Genomic DNA, 19,374 nt, shown 5'->3' with positions numbered 1-19,374 from the left:
CAGGCAAGACCCCAGGTGCAGGCTGTGTAAAGATGCCCCTGAGACAATCCAGCACATAACAGCAGGGTGCAAGATGCTAGCAGGCAGGGCATACATGGAACGCCATAACCAAGTGGCCGGCATAGTGTACAGAAACATCTGTGCCGAGTATAACCTGGAAGTCCCAGGGTCAAAATGGGAGACGCCCTCAAGGGTGGTGGAGAATGACCGAGCTGAGATCTTGTGGGACTTCCAGATACAGACGGACAAAATGGTGGTGGCTAACCAACCGGACATCGTGGTGGTAGACAAACAGAAGAATATATATATACATATATTGTGTACAAAATATGCATTCTAAGACTCCATTTAAATGGTGACACACAGACAAACCTGTCTGTACCAATGGGGTATTGCACAAATAATACTTAATTATGACTTATGTCTTTGACTAAAAGCATAATTAAAATGAATTTTCAATTAAAATTTCAATTCTTTTTTGTGATATATATAACACCAAATCGCAACAGTCATCTCAAGAGGCTTTATATTGTTAGGTAAATAACCTATAATAATATAGCAAAAATGCCAATAATCAGATCACCCCCTGTGAGTAAGGACTTAGTGACAGCAGGAGCTTGCAAAGAAAAGCGTCTGGACTTCTTTAATTTGCTTGAAGACATTTCATCTCCAGAACTGAAGAAGCTTCTCGGATGAGAGGTGAAGAGGGGTGAAGCTCCTTAGACTACGATGACCTGGATGACTGAGAACCTTCACAGACTGACAGCAGGAAAGAAAAACTTTCTTTTAACAGGAAGAAACTTCCAGCAGAACTCAAGGAGGGGCAGCCATCTGCCGTGACAGGTTAAGGGTGAGGGGAGGAAGACAGTTCAAAAAACACACTGTGGAAGATAGCCAAAGATTAATAATAACTAATGATTAAATGCAGAGTGGCGTGTGAGCACATAGTGAGTGAAAAGGGACAGTGACGACGAAACACTCATTGCATCATGGGAAGCCGCCAGTAGTCTAGCCCCACTAATGCAGCATAACTAAGGGGGAATTCAGAGTCACCTGATTCAGTCCGAACTATATGCTTTATCAAAAATAAAAGTTTTAAGTCTAATCTTAAAAGTAGAGAGGGTGTCTGTCTCCCAAATCCAAACTGGGAGCTGGTTAAGGATAGCCTGCCTCCCATTTTACTTTCAAATATATCCTTGGAACCCCAAGTAACCCTGCGGTCTGAGAGTGCAGTGCACTAATAGGGTTATATGGTACTATGAGGTCTTAAAAATGTCTCCCCTTAAATATACTTTCTGGTAGCCAATGTGTTAAAAAAAAACTATGTATTTTGCTTAGGCTTCAAAAGGATATTGTTAATTGATGGCTTTAAGTAGTTCTCTGGTTAAATAAGATGTGTAAAAAAAAATTAAAATAAAAGTTGCATTACCAACCCAACTAAATTATTTGAATTATAAGCCAAATATTGTGAAATTCTGTGTGTACCCAGAAACCAAAGTTGTAAACATGTGTTTAAGACCCAGATTAGCAGTGCTATTGTCAATAAAAATAAAGACATTTGAAAAATACAACTTTCAAATGTTTATTAAAATGAAGTTTGATGAGACTGAGATCACACACAACATTTTTTTTTTTTTTTAAAAAGACATCATTTTACTTGCTGCCCAGCTATGAGCTGGGCAGCAAGTTTGAAACAAACAAAAAATAAATAAATGAATAAAAGAAAAATGGGAAAGATTGATAAATATAAAATGTCAAAGAGGAAAAACAACATTAAAAAAATATCTGGTGGTAAGGCAAAAAAGAAAGCTTATAGCAGTACTAAAGGGAGTCACAATCTCAATGTCTGCCAAAAATCCAAAACAAAACAAAACAAAAACCTTCTCCCATTCTTTACATCCGCAAATTAGTTGTTGTTCTTTTTTTTTTTTTTTTGGATAACAAAACATGATTCAATTTAGGATCATTTAATTTAGATAATAATGACATTTAAGAAGCATGAACAAGCAAAAATATTATTTTAAAAAACGTCTTATTCATTTTATTTATTTAATTTCCCTGATAACCAAGGTGAGTTTAACTGTTAAAACTGTTAAACTAACTCACTGCAGTGTTGTGGCCTGATTAAAATTGGTTCTGTATGGCAAGTATGGTAAAATATATTGTTGAAATGTTGGGTATGTTTGTTAAAAAAGTAGCAAATAATAATAGCCTCATCCCTTAGACAGGCAAACACGGAAAGCCAAAGGATATACTGCTGCTTAGTTTTAGATTCAACACACATAAAGTTTACAATAGAAAAATGTGGAAAAGTATATAAAGTAGCAAAGGCCAATGTCTAAGAAAAAACTGAAAGCAACACATGAAAGAGACGTGCATCAGAACAGATAAGAATGAGAAGTAAGTTAGAAGAAAAATGGACAGAGAAAGGAGGAGAAAATAAGACAGTGGAAGAGGAAGAAAGAGATAAAGAACGCTGAGTGGCGAGTAGCTCCCAGCACCCCCGTTGTCTCGACACACCAAAAGGGAGGGAGAGAAAGAGAGATGGAAGAGAAGAGAGGGGAGATGACAAGACAACTAGACACCAGCATCAAAGCGGGTCAGAGGAAACCAGGCTTGGAAACAATATCAAAGCCCTCAACAAGGGGCACCAGAGGAGAAGACAAGAGCTGGAGTGGCAACAAAGACTCCGTGTATGTGTGTGTGTGTGTGTGTGTGTATGCTTTTACCAAGTGTGCATACACAAGTACGCACAATTGTGTCTCTTTGAGTCTTTGCATGTCATATAAGTGCACATTAAGTTTGAATACGTGCCTGTAAAAAGAATATGAATTGCTGATAGAGCAACACATCACTGCTCTCCTCTCTACAGTCTACAGATGGATGAGCCCTTGGTAGCCCACCTTGTCCGTGCTACAGAATGAGGGGCTACCAACACAGATGGTCAAAAATGAAGATGCTGGGAAACAAAGCAGTTTGTACAAACGGCACTCTGCCAAAATGTCAGTAAATCCAAAACTAAGAGTTCCCACCAACAATATGTTTAGTGAGATATGGGGATGGTAAACGTTTTTGGCACAGTGACCGGGGATTGTTTTACTTTGTTTTTGTTTGGCTGCATAGAATTGAAACACAGCTGAGAACCCATGCTGGGTTTGGATGCATAAAGTGATGGATGATATGCACCTTTTAAAGCTAAGAGGAAAACAAAGATGTTTGGCTTTTGTGGAAGGAGATGAGAGAAGAGCATAGGATTTAAATTTGTCCTACATTAAAGTTATATTATGTGAGATTGCTGAAAGCTTTGGAGGTAAACATCAGAGGTCATGAGTCTTTGATTTAAACGTTTCCTTTATTTATCCAGGTAAAAACCTCATTTCCAATAGAGACCTGGCAACCTATAATTTCTGTACTGAATTTGTTGCTATTAAACTTGCAGTCATAATGAAAAGCATCTTGTATTTCAGAAACTGAAGAAAAGTAGATTTTGTGTCTCTGCTTTCCCTGTTTAATAAATGAAACAGTGCAATTTTATGTCATTTTTGTGGTTTCATCACATTAAAGAGTAGAGTGTGATCATTCCACAAGACTTGGGTTCAACTGGCAAATAACCAAATAGTACTGTAGTTGAAGGGGAAGACTTGTTTGATAAGCCATCCTCCCTGTTTTAATCTCTCAGACAGTTTCCTACCCACACCTGATGGAATTGCTTCACCCCAGCTGCAGATATTTGAACTGACTTAAGGATCAAGCCCTTTGAGACCCAGTGGTTGCACTGAGCAAAACTCTCTCTCTCTCTCTCTTCCTTGTGTTACTTTTGTAATCAAATCCTGGTAGTACAGTGCTCTATAACTGAAAGACAGTTGTCATTGTGTATGTAATTTCTTAATACACATTTCTGTGGTTTATTTTTTAGTGTTTAATTGTAGTTGGCCAGTATAACTTATATATATAGAAACTGATCAGGAGGGCTAGCTCTGTGGTCGGCATGAAGCTGGACACTCTGGTGACAGTGGCAGAGAAAAGGACATTATGGACAATGCCAGGCATCCTCTGCACACGGCCATAAACAATCAGAAGAGTCTGTTCAGTGACAGGTTGCTTCTTCCCAAGACAAGAACTAACAGACTTAAAAACTCCTTTGTCTCACACGCCATCAGACTGTTTAACTCCTCTCTGGAGGGGAGAGGGAGGGGAAACAGGAGGACAAAGGAGGGGGGAACAACTAAGCTGTAGTGCCTCTTCACCTCACTGTGCAATACCTTGTGCAATACTTTTTGTAAATAGTCAACAGTGCAATAGACTCAATACTTGAAATGTGCAATTCACTTGTATTTTTATTTTTTATTCCTATTTATTCTATTTATCCCCTTTGTATATTTTATTTATATTTGTCTCTGTATTTATATATGTGTGTGTGTGTGTGTGTGTGTGTGTGTGTATATATATATATATATATATATATATATATATATATATATATATATATATATATATATATATATATGGGCTTGGAGTTGGCCTCTAGTGTTGTACGCCACATCCCCATTGAGTTCCATTGAACTACCAGAAGGCAACATTGCAGACATAGAGGACAGTTACAAGTACCTGGGGATCCCGCAGGCAAATGGGAACCATGAAGAGGCCGCTAGAAAGGCTGCAACCACCAAGTACCTGCAGAGGGTCAGGCAAGTCCTGAGGAGTCAGCTGAATGGTAAGAACAAGATCCGGGCCATCAACACATACGCCCTGGCCGTGATCAGGTACCCTGCTGGGGTAATAGGCTGGCCAAAGGAGGAGATAGAAGCCACTGACATAAAGACAAGAAAGCTCCTGACCATGCATGGAGGGTTTCACCCCAAGTCCAGCACCCTGAGGCTGTACGCTAAGCGGAAGGAAGGGGGCCGGGGACTGGTGAGTGTCAGCACCACAGTCCAGGATGAGACAAGGAACATCCAAGAATACATTGGGAAGATGGCCCCAACTGACCGAGTGCTCAGTGAATACCTCAGGCAGCAGAAACCCAAGAAAGAGGAGGGAGACGAGGAACCATCATGGAAGGACAGGCCCCTGCACGGTATGTACCACCGGCAGATAGAGGAGGTGGCTGATATCCAGAAATCCTACCAGTGGCTGGACAAAGCTGGACTGAAAGACAGCACAGAGGCACTAATCATGGCAGCACAAGAACAAGCTCTGAGTACAAGATCCATAGAGGCTGGGGTGTATCACACCAGGCAAGACCCCAGGTGCAGGCTGTGTAAAGATGCCCCAGAGACAATCCAGCACATAACAGCAGGGTGCAAGATGCTAGCAGGCAAGGCATACATGGAACGCCATAACCAAGTGGCCGGCATAGTGTACAGGAACATCTGTGCCGAGTATAACCTAGAAGTCCCGAGGTCAAAATGGGAGATGCCCCCAAGGGTGGTGGAGAATGACCGAGCTAAGATCCTGTGGGACTTCCAGATACAGACGGACAAAATGGTGGTGGCTAACCAACCGGACATAGTGGTGGTAGACAAACAGAAGAAGACGGCCGTAGTGATCGATGTAGCAGTTCCGAATGACAGCAATATCAGGAAGAAGGAACACGAGAAGCTGGAGAAATACCAAGGGCTCAGAGAAGAGCTCGAGAGGATGTGGAGGGTGAAGGTAACGGTGGTCCCCGTGGTAATCGGAGCACTAGGTGCGGTGACTCCCAAGCTAGGCGAGTGGCTCCAGCAGATCCCGGGAATAACATCGGAGATCTCTGTCCAGAAGAGCGCAGTCCTGGGAACAGCTAAGATACTGCGCAGGACCCTCAAGCTCCCAGGCCTCTGGTAGAGGACCCGAGCTTGAAGGATAAACCGCCCGCAGGGGTGTGCTGGGTGTTTTTTTTTTATATAACAATTCTGTAACTGTAACTTCGGTCGTTGCTGTGCTTTTTGGAAGTCGAATTTCCCAGAGGAACCCACCCGAGGGATTAATAAAGTTCTATCTTATCTTATCTTATCTTATCTTATCTTATCTTATCTTAACTTGCAATTACTTAATTATATGTGTATTAAAACATGAATTAAGTTTTAAAAAGTAAAATGAATTTTCCAACTGGCCACTTAAATTGGGCTTAATGAGTGTGGTGGGATGTCCACTTTGGCATTTCCAACATAGAAAAACACAAAAGCATTTTAGCAATTTAATGAATTAATGGTTGAAAAATATAATAATTGATTAGTATGTTTATCTCTCTCTAATGGGATGGGTTGGGGGTTGACCAGTACACTGGTGTCCTATTCACTGATTTTTACTAAAAGAAGGAGGTGGTCATTCCCACTTACTAGAAACTGGAGCAGATGAATCACATACACAATGGATCAAGTGTGCAATGCATAAGAAACAAAAAAGAAATTACTTTACTTGACAATGAATATCTGTCCCTTACTGTTTGTCACATAGCATTTTCTGGTCAGTTTATTTAAGACTGCCAAGCCTCACATACTGCTGTTAGTTTTTGGCAATTCCCACTTTCATGCCACTTGTGCATTTTCTCATGCAGTGAAAAGCAAATTCATGTCTAAAAACGTTGCCGCATCAAAAGGGACACTGATAGCGCATGACGAGATAAGACAGCACAGGCAGCAAGTACAGTAGCAATACAGTGTAACAGAGAGTTATTCAGAGCAGTGAGGAAAAGGCGAGAAATATCCACCGATCTGTTATATTAGTTTTTTTTTTCCTTTCTTTTCTTTTCCATGCATGCTGCTTGGAGTAATTTCAGTCAGCGTCTCTTCTCACTGTAGCACAGTGTCTCTCTGTTGCTCTCTCTCCTCCTGTGCTATGGGAACACGTAAAGTATGGTACAATAAAACCCCATAATTGTCTCTCTGAAACAATCAGATCTCAATAGGTTTTTGGGTTAAAATGTCTATTTACCATCACTGATGTAAGTACTTAAGTACTTATGTCATCTGGTGGTGGTATGTGAAGTCCTCACACAAATATGTAATCAGCCAATCACATGGCAAGAGCTCAAGGCAATTAGGCATGTAGACATGATGAAGATAACCTGTTGAAATTCAATCCAAGCATCAAGGTGATTTAAGTGACTTAGAACGTAGCATGGTTGATGATGCCAGATGGTGTCCGATGGGCTGGTCTGAATATTTCAGAAATACTTCAGAATGGCCAAACGCCTTTAAGCTGATAGGGAGGCAGCAGACACTCAAGTAGCATCTCTGAATGCTCAGCAGATTGAACCTCGAAGCAGATGAGCAGCAGAAGTCCACATCACGTGGCACTTCTCTCAGCTAACAACAGGAATATGAGGCTACAGTTTACACAGGTTTACCAAAATTGGACAGCAGAAAACTGGAAAACCATCACCTGGTTTGATTTCTTCTGTGACATTTGGATGGTAGGATCACAAGTTGGCATGAATAAAATCGTATCTACAATTCACGCTCAGCAATATTTTCTTGGGACACTTTGGGCCCCTAGTTTAAATTGAGCATTATTTAAACACTGTAGCTATTCATTTATGACAGCATACCCATCCCGTGATTGTTGTTTCCAGCAGGATAACATGGCATTTCACAACACTCAGATCAACAGAAACATATCAACGATTTCACTGTTCTCAAATGACAGACTAGTCCTCAACTTAACTTAATATAGTTTTTTTTTTCTTTTTTGGTCTTTCCCTCTGCCATATACATTTTCCCCTAAATCCACTAGACCTCGACACACAACTCTTCTCCAAATTTAAAACATAAGTAGGAACACATAGCGTGGGTTTAGTTGGTTTTTATGACAGTTAGCTTCAAAAGGATAATTGAGCTTTCTATGTTGTTTATACCTCCATGGAAAATCGGTTCAGTTGTTAACTTCTTTTTTAACATTCTGACTCATTTTAATTGTCAGAAGCACATTTGTATTTGATACAAGTGTGGTCTTTTGGTAGTTTAGATAATGACTGGTTAGTTCCATTAGTAAAATTGTCAAAGCTGGATTAGAGGAGTGGATATTCTGATGTGTGTGGTGAGGACGGACAATGGAAGTGGTAGAAAGAGGTGTACTGGAAATGACAAAAGAGCGGCAGGGAGTTCTTTGAGGGATATGAGACTGTGAGGTGCATGTTGGGAAGGAAAGCAAAGTAGACTATAGGTAAGTGAAGGAGAGGGAACAAATTGAATGGTAGGAAGAAAAAGTGGATGAGATACTGGAAGAGACAGATAGGATAGTGGTAAAGACGGAGCCACTTAAGGATGAGAGTGAAAGAGAGAGAGGGGGACAGACAGTGAAAAAAGGAGAGTAAATTGACTGCCGCATGTCACATGGAAACAGTCCCTAATTGGCCAATCAGCCGACCCCAGATTGAGCCTGCCGTTTTCTCTGACACTGCAAGAGCACCTGTACCTTTGACAGGCACGCATGTGCACACACACACACACACACACATCTTCAAACATAACACCTGCCACCATTACCACCTCTTCATCTTCTCCCTCTATTTCTGACATGTACTTTTAGGAAATATCTGTGACAGAAAGGACTTGACAAAGAGGGAAACCGAAAAGGAGATGGAGGGACTGTGGGGAGAGAAATGAGAATAACTTTTGTTATTTTCCAAAACTCAGTGAGAGTAAGTCATCAGCTTCACCCTTCAGCTGCACCCATCAGCAATGTAACCTTTGTATTAAATATTCTGGAAATGAATATGGTGGTGTGTTGGTCGCATCACAGCAAGAAGGTTCTGGGTTTGGCTGGCTGAGGCCTTTGAATGTTCTTCCTGTATCTGTGTGGATTTCTTCTGAGTACTCTGTCTTGCACAGTTTAAAAACATGCATGTTAGGTTAATTGGTGATTCTAAATTGGCTGTAGGTGCTAGTCAACGGGTTGCCTGTCTCTAACACGTCAAGTACACTTTCATGAAACAATATAAAACGTCAATTGCTTCATTCTAATTTACTCACAAAATTAAACATGTGAATATAAAAATAAATCTACATTATACATATTTACAGGAACATTGCAGACAGAACACTGACGATGAGCATGGCAACCAAGTGCATGTTTACAGAAAATCACGATCCTTTCATTGGGAATTATGTTTGTTTGTTTTTTAGCAATTTGGTGAATATAGGTCCACTTTTCACATTACTTGTTGGCCTACGCTGGATCACTGTTTAATTTTGTTTTTTGTGAACGGTAATTGATTGATTGATTGATTGATTGATTGGTAATTTATTTCAACATGTGAACAATATACAAGTACATTTAGAAAAGAAATGAGAGAAAAAAAAATATACTATACAAATTACATACAAAAAATGATACAGATGTCAGTTTTCACCTGCCAGCAAGTGTCTATTCTGTGCCATTTTATACTACAATTGCATGTTTTATATTTAAAAAGTGAAGCTGATAAATGGTGATAAAGTGTTTGTTTTTTACAAATATCATACATCGCAAAATTACTGGCTTACAGCATGTTACTTGATTCCTAATTCCTGAAAAAATATATACTTTGTGGTAGTGTATTTTAACCTCTGATGAGCATCTAGAAATAATTGCTTATTAACAGAAAACTGATCCACTGCACATCCATTCTTATCTGCATACATTAGCATTTGGTTACATCATTTAAACTGTTGGTGTTTATCTCTTTGCAGGCTAATGCCTTTCATCCATTGCACTTATACACCTATTAGTGGTGGAGCTATTCTAGTGATTTAAATTGTGTGCCCAAATGCATGTGACTAATAGGTAATAATACATGTATGCATTGGACATAATGTGACAGGATGCATTGGATTCTAGTTTGCTTGAGCTGGAAAAATAAGTTGTCATGTATGCAACAGATGTGTTTAATGCACATGTCTGTTGCCACACATCATTTTGACAAAGCTTGGTTTCTCAGGTGTGCTCCTTGTGCCACAAGTACTCTCAGTATCTTTACACCCTCTTTAACAAATAAAAGTTATCTTTCATATTGAGTTTTATTGGTTTGATATTGCTGTATCCTTTAAATGTTTAAACTGTAGTTATATGAATAGAACAAAAACATCGTAATATGGTGATTAAAACATGTTAAAGTATCAAATGACCATAAATAGTTCACTGCAGAGTAGTTACATGTGGTACATTGGCTTTTAATCTATTTGTGATTATAACAATAACTATGCCACATACAAAGGCGACATTTTAAATATTTTATACCTACTACAGGAATACTTTCTTTCAGTTTTTTGTTTGAGTCTCCAAACAGCTTTTTTTGTATTTCACTGGTAACACCTTAAACGTTTATGTGAGCTATGTTTTCTCACTATTTCATACACAATATCACTATTCATGTTCAAAATATGCATTGAATTTTCTGCAGGTTTAAATAATTCAACAGTCAAAAGCTACCATGTTTGACATGAGCTGTATCTGGTAAAAACAGCAGACTCAGTAGCTGTTATCGTTGTACAACTCAAATCATGTCCAAAATAGCTTCACTTGTTTACTTGTGGAATAAGTGACATCATGCTGTAGCTGTAGTTGAACATGAAGGATCCTCGAATAGGCAAGAGAAAAGCATTGTACTAAGGTTGTTTAAATCTTTGGAACACAGACATGTGCACACAGAGACCACGATTTGATTTCTTCATAAGAATGAAACAGTAAAAGCAGACTGAGGGTAGCGGTATTGTCACGGCTGGCGGAGGGAGCCGTGTGGTGTGGAGGAAAAGGAGGACCCAAGATGCAGCAAACTGATGATACGAGTGATGTTTTATTTACAAAGGTGGCGGTGACAAAAACAGGCAACGAGGTATGAGTACTTTACAAACGGAAACCTAAACTGGGAGAAACTAAATAGCAAACCTGAGACCGTACAAAGGGGGTGCGGGGCAGAGGGACGCAGAGACAGGACACCATGGAACGCAGATGAATGCAGAGATACGCAGAAATACACGGATGAGTGCAGTGATACATGGATGAACGCAGACGAGCCGACAACGAACACAGACCGACACCCACTAAATATACACACACACACACACACACACAAGGTAATCAGGTAATCACACACAGGAGGGAAGAACAGCTGAACCTAATACACCTGGGGACCGGAGGAGACAAGCTGAACACAATAACAGACACAGACCTTCAGAACAGAACAGGAAATCCAGAACACGAGCCTTCAAAATAAAACAGGAAACAGACTGATGTACAACACAACACGGGGACATGAACAGAGCACCAAGGACAGACACAGGTAGGGCTGACAATACACCAAACTTCAGGTTAACCCTAACTAATACAGATCAGAAAAAACGCAAAACGCTGGGTCAACGACCCAGGACCATGACAGGTATTCTCTGGATAAATGGCCTCTGGTATCACTTTACTCTTTCAGACACACTCACACACACGCACACATACACACACACAAACACTAAGAGGCAAACTATTGTCATTTCACCCTGAGACTGAGCAAGCTACTTTGTTATCCAGATGGTTTAATTACGACATGCTAATAACAATCACACTAGTTTATGTGTACATTTGTGAGGAAACTAAAACAACTGTAAAAATGGATGTTATGTAAAGATGAATTGCTTCTGTGGTGTGCTATTCATATTGTGTAGGTAATTATGAAACTACCTGCAACATTTTCTTTCTAAACTGCTGGCAGGGGCAGTGGTTTCCTCTTGCTCTCACCTTGAGAATACATATGATTTTTTTTTAATTAATTTTCACCTCTTTACAATAAACAGCACTACTCCTTGATAGTAGCATAGCTCTTGGGATGCTGTTGGCCAACGTATCAATTCACCACTTTGATGCTTGCTGAAATATTTAATTTGCTACTGAATTTTGTCCCATGTAATTAAATTTATAATTTACACATAATACATTCTATGACTTTGGTGAGTCCCTTATAGTACCACCATGAGGTAAACTTTTTGGTCATTAGTAAACAAGTCTTATCCATCCATCCATCCACATGTCTCCAAAGTTAGAGCAGTAAGGCTGAAGTGGTTTGGACATGTGTAGAGAGGGAATAGTGAATTTGTTGGACAGAAGATATTAAAAATGGAGCTGCCAGGCAGGAGGAAGACCATGGGGAAGATTCATGGATGTAATGAAGGGCATGTAGAGGGTTTGTGTGACAGAAGAGCATGTTCCCACATAGCAAAATTGGTATGTCCCAGATCTGGCCCGCACAATGTGCTTACACATAGCCCATATACCTCAAAGAATGACAGCCTTTTGGTGGCTCAGATCTGGTTTGCCAGAGGTGGCCCACACACAGGCCAGCACAAGGCCAGTTGCAGACACACGGGTGGTCCTGTGCTGGCCCATGTGTGAATTACCTCTGGCAAACCAGATCTGGGCCACCAAAGGGCCGTCACTCTTTGCGGTATGTGGGCCATGTTGTGGGCCAGTTGTGTACAGCCACGGGCCAGTTGCAGACACACTGCTGGCCCTGTGCTGGCCCAGAACAGTTTCAGCTCTGGCCCCAGATCTCAGCCTAATGTGTACCTTAATCAAGCCATGAAATAACAACGTGTGCCGGAACATGATAGCCCAAAAGAAACATGACAAAACTCTGTTCAGACAGTGAATGGACTGATTCTTACATAGCACTTTCCTACTCTCCCAGATTACTCAAAGTGCTCTATACAACAAAGTGTAAGTATACACTCACAATTGTTAAACCTGCATTTGAAACGTTGGCTACTATAGCAGTATAGTATTGCAACATGGCATTTGGCTCTTCTAAGTAAAATAGGAAAATAGGAACATAAATAGTGCCATCATTGCCAGACCTGGCCCACAGCTGGTTGACATGCACCCTCCCATGACACCAGTCAGTCAGAAGTGCCAGCTTGATGCCGGATCCGGGCCAGACCTGTTTTCTATGAGCCTTGGCCAGATAAACCAAACCACAATCGGGCCAGATGTGGCATGCCATCATATAAACAGTGCCATTTATGCCAGGCCTGGCCCATATCTGAATGACATACCACTTACCGTGCCAGAAGTCAACCAGCAGTGTCGGCTTAACACCAGATCCGAGCCAGACCTGTCTGCTATGTGGGTAAGAGAGGGTGAGATGGAGGCAGATGATCTATTGTGGTGAAGAAGAAGAAGAAGAAGAAGAAGAAGAAGAAGAAGAAGAAAATGTCATGAAAAAAAATAGCACCACATATCTATTCATTTCTCTCTTCTAACTATTTCAAATAAGTAAGTCGTAGACCTGTCTGCAGCGTTCTCCCTCTTGTTCTCTTACATTAACACACAACCAGCCTGTTGGTGACCAGCTGGTCAGCTCTGTGTTTGCCTAAACAAAAAAATGAACTCTTTCTTTTGGCTGAAAAGAAAATGGTAAATTTCTAAATGAGATCAAATGTCTAGGAGTAGTGCATCAATAGCTTTTTTCATAGAGACCTCTCTGCAAATTTTATAAGCTGCCTGTAAAAGTTCATAATGAGAATGTTGGCTCAAAACTCTAGTAAAGGATCATTTGCTTCCACAATTCAAATGAACACTGAAAAATATCTTCAGTGTCAAAGGGTTCCTTATTTTAACATGTGTAATTAATGGGAGGAGGAAGACAGCAGCCTATGCAGCTTGTGAGAAATGTATATAATTAACATATAAATACATTTAAATGTTGAACTTACTGTTACTTTGTTAATATATTGTTTATTATAAGCCTTGGTGCTATGACCATACCTCCATTTCCCTCCACAGGTTGCAGTTATGGCCGCAAATAGAATCTAATTCTGTAAGAAATACTGAGACTTTTAGTGTTGCTTTTGATGTATGCACATTTTATGGAGATAGGTTATTACATGCATTTTTTACTGTTTTCTGGAACAAAACCTGTAAGTTTTGATGTCACTTGGGGTTTCAATATCCAATATGAGCTCTGTCGAACCCCAGTATAGTTCGCTTACCGTCTTGTTTGGGGTGGATGATCCAGTCATCTGCCTCCTGCTCAGATCACGGCCACACCCGGAGAGTACTGGACGCACTATGAGAGTCATGTTTTTTGACTTCTCCAGTGTCTTCAATACAATTCAACCAGCACCGCTGATGGAGAAGCTGGAATGAGCTGGCATCAACCATCACCAAAATGCATGGACAATAAAGTACCTCACCAGCAGACTACAGTTCATGAGGCTTCAGCACTGTTTCCCTGAGGTAGCGCTATGCAGCATGGGGGTCCCTCAGGGGACAGACTCTTTCCTTTTTACCTTCTACAGTTTTGACTTCAGATACAACACCACAAATTGTCACCTCCGGAGGTCCTCAGATGATACATCCATCGTTGGATCTGAGGGGACCGATCTTGAGTATAGAAAGGTCATCACCGACTTCATCATCTCATATGAAAACCACCTGCGCATCAACACCAGTAAGACGAAAGAGATGGTGATTGACTTCCAGAGGAAAGCACCACCTATAACCTCGATGTTTTGGACATTGAGGTGGTACAAATTAGGTGCCCACCTTAACAATAAACTAGACTGGTCACATAAGCAGCTTCCGGTTCCTTGGTGTACATCTGGCTGAGGATCTTACGTGGTCAGTACACACAAACAAAACAGTGAAGAAGGCGCAGCAGCGCCTCTTCTTTCTCAGGAGACTGAAAAGATTCGGCATGAGCCCCCGCATCCTCAGGACCTTCTATCGCTGTGCCATTGAGAGCATCCTCACTGGATGCATCACCACCTGGTATGGCAACAGCACCGCCTACAACTGCAAAGCTCTCCAGCGAGTAGTGCGGTGCTCTGAACGGATAATTGGAGGTGAGTTTCCCTCCCTCCAAGACATCTACAGGAAGCGGTGCCTGAGGAAAGCGGGAAGGATCATCAAGGACTCCAGTCACCCCAGCCATAAACTGTTCAGACTACTTCCATCAGGAAGGAGGTTCTGCAGCATCCGGTCCCGTACCAGCAGACTGAGAGACAGCTTTTTCCATCAGGCCATCAGACTGCTGAACACGTCATAGACACCTCAGCTTCACTACTGGAACTTTAACATTATGCACTCCATACTGTACAGTAATGCCACTGTTTTGCACATGTCTCACTCTGTATATTTTATTTTATATATTTTATTTATTGTTTACTCTATTTAATTTGTAAAATATGTGTACACACACACACACACGTAGAAAAATATTTAGTATACACATCCAGAAATGCATATACTATTATATATTGTACATATATTTATTAGTTTCAGATGTAGCCATTCTTGTATTTTGCTTGTTTACATTATTGTATTTTGCACAACTCTGTTGCTTGTGAAGCTCGCACACAAGAATTTCACTCACATGTGCTGTACCAATGTACCTGCACATGTGATGTGACAATAAAAGTGATTTGATTTGATTTGATTTGATTTAACACTCGTGCTCTGTTTAAGAAGGCTAAAAGTCAACTTCATCAGCTAGAAAGGCTGAGGTCTTTTGGGATGTGCAGAACACTACTAAGGACTTTTTATGACACTATGATGGCTTCTGCTATCTTAAATTCAAATTCTATTTGTCACACACATAATCATACACAGTACGACATGCAGTGAAATGCTTATTGCTGTGCAATGCCTGACCATTAAACTACACTACAGAAATTGACAAGATTTCTAAAATTTACAAATTAAAATTTAGAAATTTACAGTAAAAATGTTTTGCTTTCAAATAAAAAAAAAGGTCTAACAGATGTAAACAATAAATTAAGAATTTAACCTAAGAAGTAAAGACTGAACTAAGGGTTAAAGGTAAATTGTAAAGAAAAAATAGAATGTTCAAACAAACAATTTAAAAAAGAAATTATAAGAAGTATGCAGATAAACAGAGTGCATGCGGTGCCGTGATGTATGAGAGTCCAGTCATGTCCTACACCTGGTTCAGGACCTGAATTGCCTGGGCGAAGAAGCTCCTCCTTATTTTCTCTGTTTTGGTCTTAAGGGAGCGTAAGCACTTCCCAGACCTCAACAGTGAGAAGAGTCCATTGTTAGGGTGGAAGAGGTCGATCATGATCTTCCTGGCTTTGGTCTGTTACGACCCCCTCTGCTAGGCGACAGGAGGGGAGTAACATACATAAGCCCCCACACAAAAACTGAGTAAAATAGAAGGTTTTATTACAACTTTAAACAGAAAACTGATAGGGCTGTTCAACAGACCACTGGGAAACCAATTAACACATGTAAAGCAATAACACAAGTAAATGTAAAAGCTAAGGGATAACTAAGGCAAGCTAGCGTCACAAAATTCTAATCAGGCTAAGTTCGAGCATGCATCGAGGATAACACGCAAAGTTCAGCATTATGAACAAGTTCAACAAAGTTCACAGAGGGAGGCACGAAGAGCAAACTGCATGTTTAGTCCTAAGCAGCAGCCATTGAGTGAAGGACCTCCAGCATTTTATTCCCACAGGTGCACACGATCATCCAGTCTTTTCTTCTTGGAGTGTCATGGGATCTCCAATCAGCCAATCGTCCGCATGATCTGGCACACTTCAATCTGCATAAAAGAGGGCTGGCACGGGTCTCCTAGTAACCAATCATCCACGAGGCCTGGCACACTTGGATTTGCATAAAAATAAAAAGGCATTCTCACTCCCAAGGCTCAGTGCCATAACAGGTCATGCACCGCTTAGTGTAGACAGACAGGTCAGGTCAGGAAAATTAGAGTGAATGATGCATTCGGCCGAGCGCGCCACTTTTTGCAGATCTTGTCTGTCCTACTTGGTGCTGTTCCCAAACCAGGTGCCGATGTTTCCCGTCAGGATGCTCTCAATGGTGCAGGAGTAGAAGTTCTTAAGCACCCTCAGTGGCAGACTGAAGTCTCTAAGTCTTCTGAGGTGAGGAAGAAGAGATGCTGGAGGGCTTTCTTGACCAGGGTGTTGATGTGACATGAGTATGACAGGTCTTGAGTGATGTGGACACCCAGGTATCGGAAGCTGTCCACTCTCTGCACTGGTGCACCACTGATGATCACGGGCTTGTAATTCCTCCTGCTTTGTACTGAAGTCCTCCTTAGTCTTTAGGAGGAGGTTGTTCTCCTGGCACCAGTTCTCCAGGTTCCTAATCTCCTCCAGGTATGCCTTCTCGGTGTAGTGTCATCATGCTGTTGTCTGCTGGGAAGGTGGCAGCACGGAGTGGGACAGCAAGCATCTTAATAGACTGGTAAATAGGACCAGCTGTGTCCTACAACAGCTTGCAGTGCTACATCGTGGCTGTAGGTCTACTGCTGAAGTAGGTCCTTCATCTCAACAGCAGTCAGACACAAGTGATAAACATTTTAAAAATACATGTATATATTATGACTTCAGCACTTTATGTATATAAAAAAGGGACTTTATTATTTTAGTATTTTACTGTATATAGCGACCATTTGTACATAGTATAGTATTTTGGCTTTTGTTTGTACAACTTTTTTCTTATTTACTTTATTTTTTCTATTTTCCTATTTCTACGATTCTATATTTTCAGTGTTTCGTTTAATATGTTTGACATTCATTCCTTATATTCATGCTTCACTGTATATAGTCAAACCTTTATTGTAACATTCTTATCATTTCAAAACAATGTACAATATCACAGTAATATAATAATTTCACAAAACACATATTTGCATATTTTTCATAGTTTATATTTTTTCAGGATATTCAGTAGCAATTATAATTCTAAGGACAGAGAGAGACCGAGAACTTCAGTGTTATTTCCCTCATGACCTGTCTCCCCCATATGACCCACTTCCACTATGGGTTACGTCAGATTCCATCCATTCAGTAATTCATCTCTCTTTTTTTTGTGTGTGTGTGTGTGTGTGTGTGTGTGTGTGTGTGTGTAAGCACAAAGGAGCATACGTGTTAAAAACATATGTGTTTATACCTTGTATTTTAGTATTATTCGTCAGCCTTTGCAGCAGTCATCTGTTGTGTGTGTGGGTATGTGTGTGTACATATGTGTGTATATGCAACCGAGTGCAGCAGTGAGATTCTGTCTTTAGTGTCTATCACTCTACACTAATCCAATTGTGCACAGAGGGAGAGAGAGAGCAAAGGAGAGAGAGAGAGAGAGAGAGAGAGAGAGAGAGAGAGAGAGAGAGAGAGAGAGAGAGAGAGAGGGGAGAGAGCGTCAGTAGAGGAGCACATACAGCTGGCTGCTCTCCAGTTCTAAATGGCAGCCTGGGTGGGGATATCTATTAGAGACTGAGAGTGCAGTAAACACCCCCACCCCCAAAAAACACAGACACACACACACATGCAAAGAAACCCACTAACACGCCCACTCGCTTAAAACAGGCATATAAACCGGCACTCATTTACACAGACATTTATTTCCACAATGATAAGAGCCAGTGTATCGTTGTCTCTCTCTAAAAAAATAACATTCACTAAGTTGAGCCTTCATAAGATAAAGAGGGACAGAAACTGTAGATACATAAACCAATATGCAATTAGAGTGACAAAATGACTCAGCCTTAGCACTTTTTCTCTCTCTACAGCTCTCCGGCAGGCCTTTTTGAATGTGTGGCAGAATCTTGAGGTCTTGAGTGGTGCTGTGAAAATGTATCTCTTTTTGTGAGAAGATAGGTCCCACAGTGCCATCTGCTGGACACATTCTTTATAATGGCTTCTTAACAGACTAGGATTTATTCAGCGCACACAATCTTCATTTTATGCAGATGATTATTACAAAAATATGGTCCTATCCAACAGTTTTCCAAAATGTTTTATTTCAATGAAAATATTACATTTAGCTATTTATATATACAGAAAAATAAACTTGTGTCAGTTATATATTTGTTTATGAGGTACACCTATAACACCTCATAAAGTGCAGAGGTAAAGTCGAAGTTACTGTAAGTTACTTACAACTTACAACAACTGCAGACAGCTAAGAAGTAATGAAGCATCCCAAACAGTGGTTGCTTTTATGATAGGAGTCAAAGGCCATAAATTTTGAGAATCAACTAATCGAAACAAATACAAGACAAAAAATTCAAATAATTGCATTGTTGTTTTTATGCTTAGCATCTTTTGAGGTTAGTTGCTTCATCGAGGAGCGTTCCCTTCCAGTTTCTATCAAGTTATTTCTAGCAGATGTGAAAAGATGATATTAGGATTTTTTTTTTAAAGTCAAAATAATAAGAAACAAAAATAAGTATAAAGAAAAGAAATACCTGTAAAAAACCCAAATAATACCTATTTTGCCAGTCAGTGTACTAATAATACAGCAAGTCTCACTTAAGTAACCATAACCTAATTTTTTACTGATGAGAAAAAAAGTCCTTTTCCCTTAAATATTCTTAGTTGAAAAGTTGGCATTGAATCCAAGCATCACAAAGAAAACAGAGGTTCTTGCTCTGATCTGAGTCTC

The sequence above is a fragment of the Rhamphochromis sp. 'chilingali' genome (assembly GCF_963969265.1).
Source record: "Rhamphochromis sp. 'chilingali' genome assembly, chromosome: 4".
NCBI lineage: Eukaryota > Metazoa > Chordata > Actinopteri > Cichliformes > Cichlidae > Rhamphochromis > Rhamphochromis sp. 'chilingali'.
Note: the sequence above shows the minus strand (reverse complement) of the source record.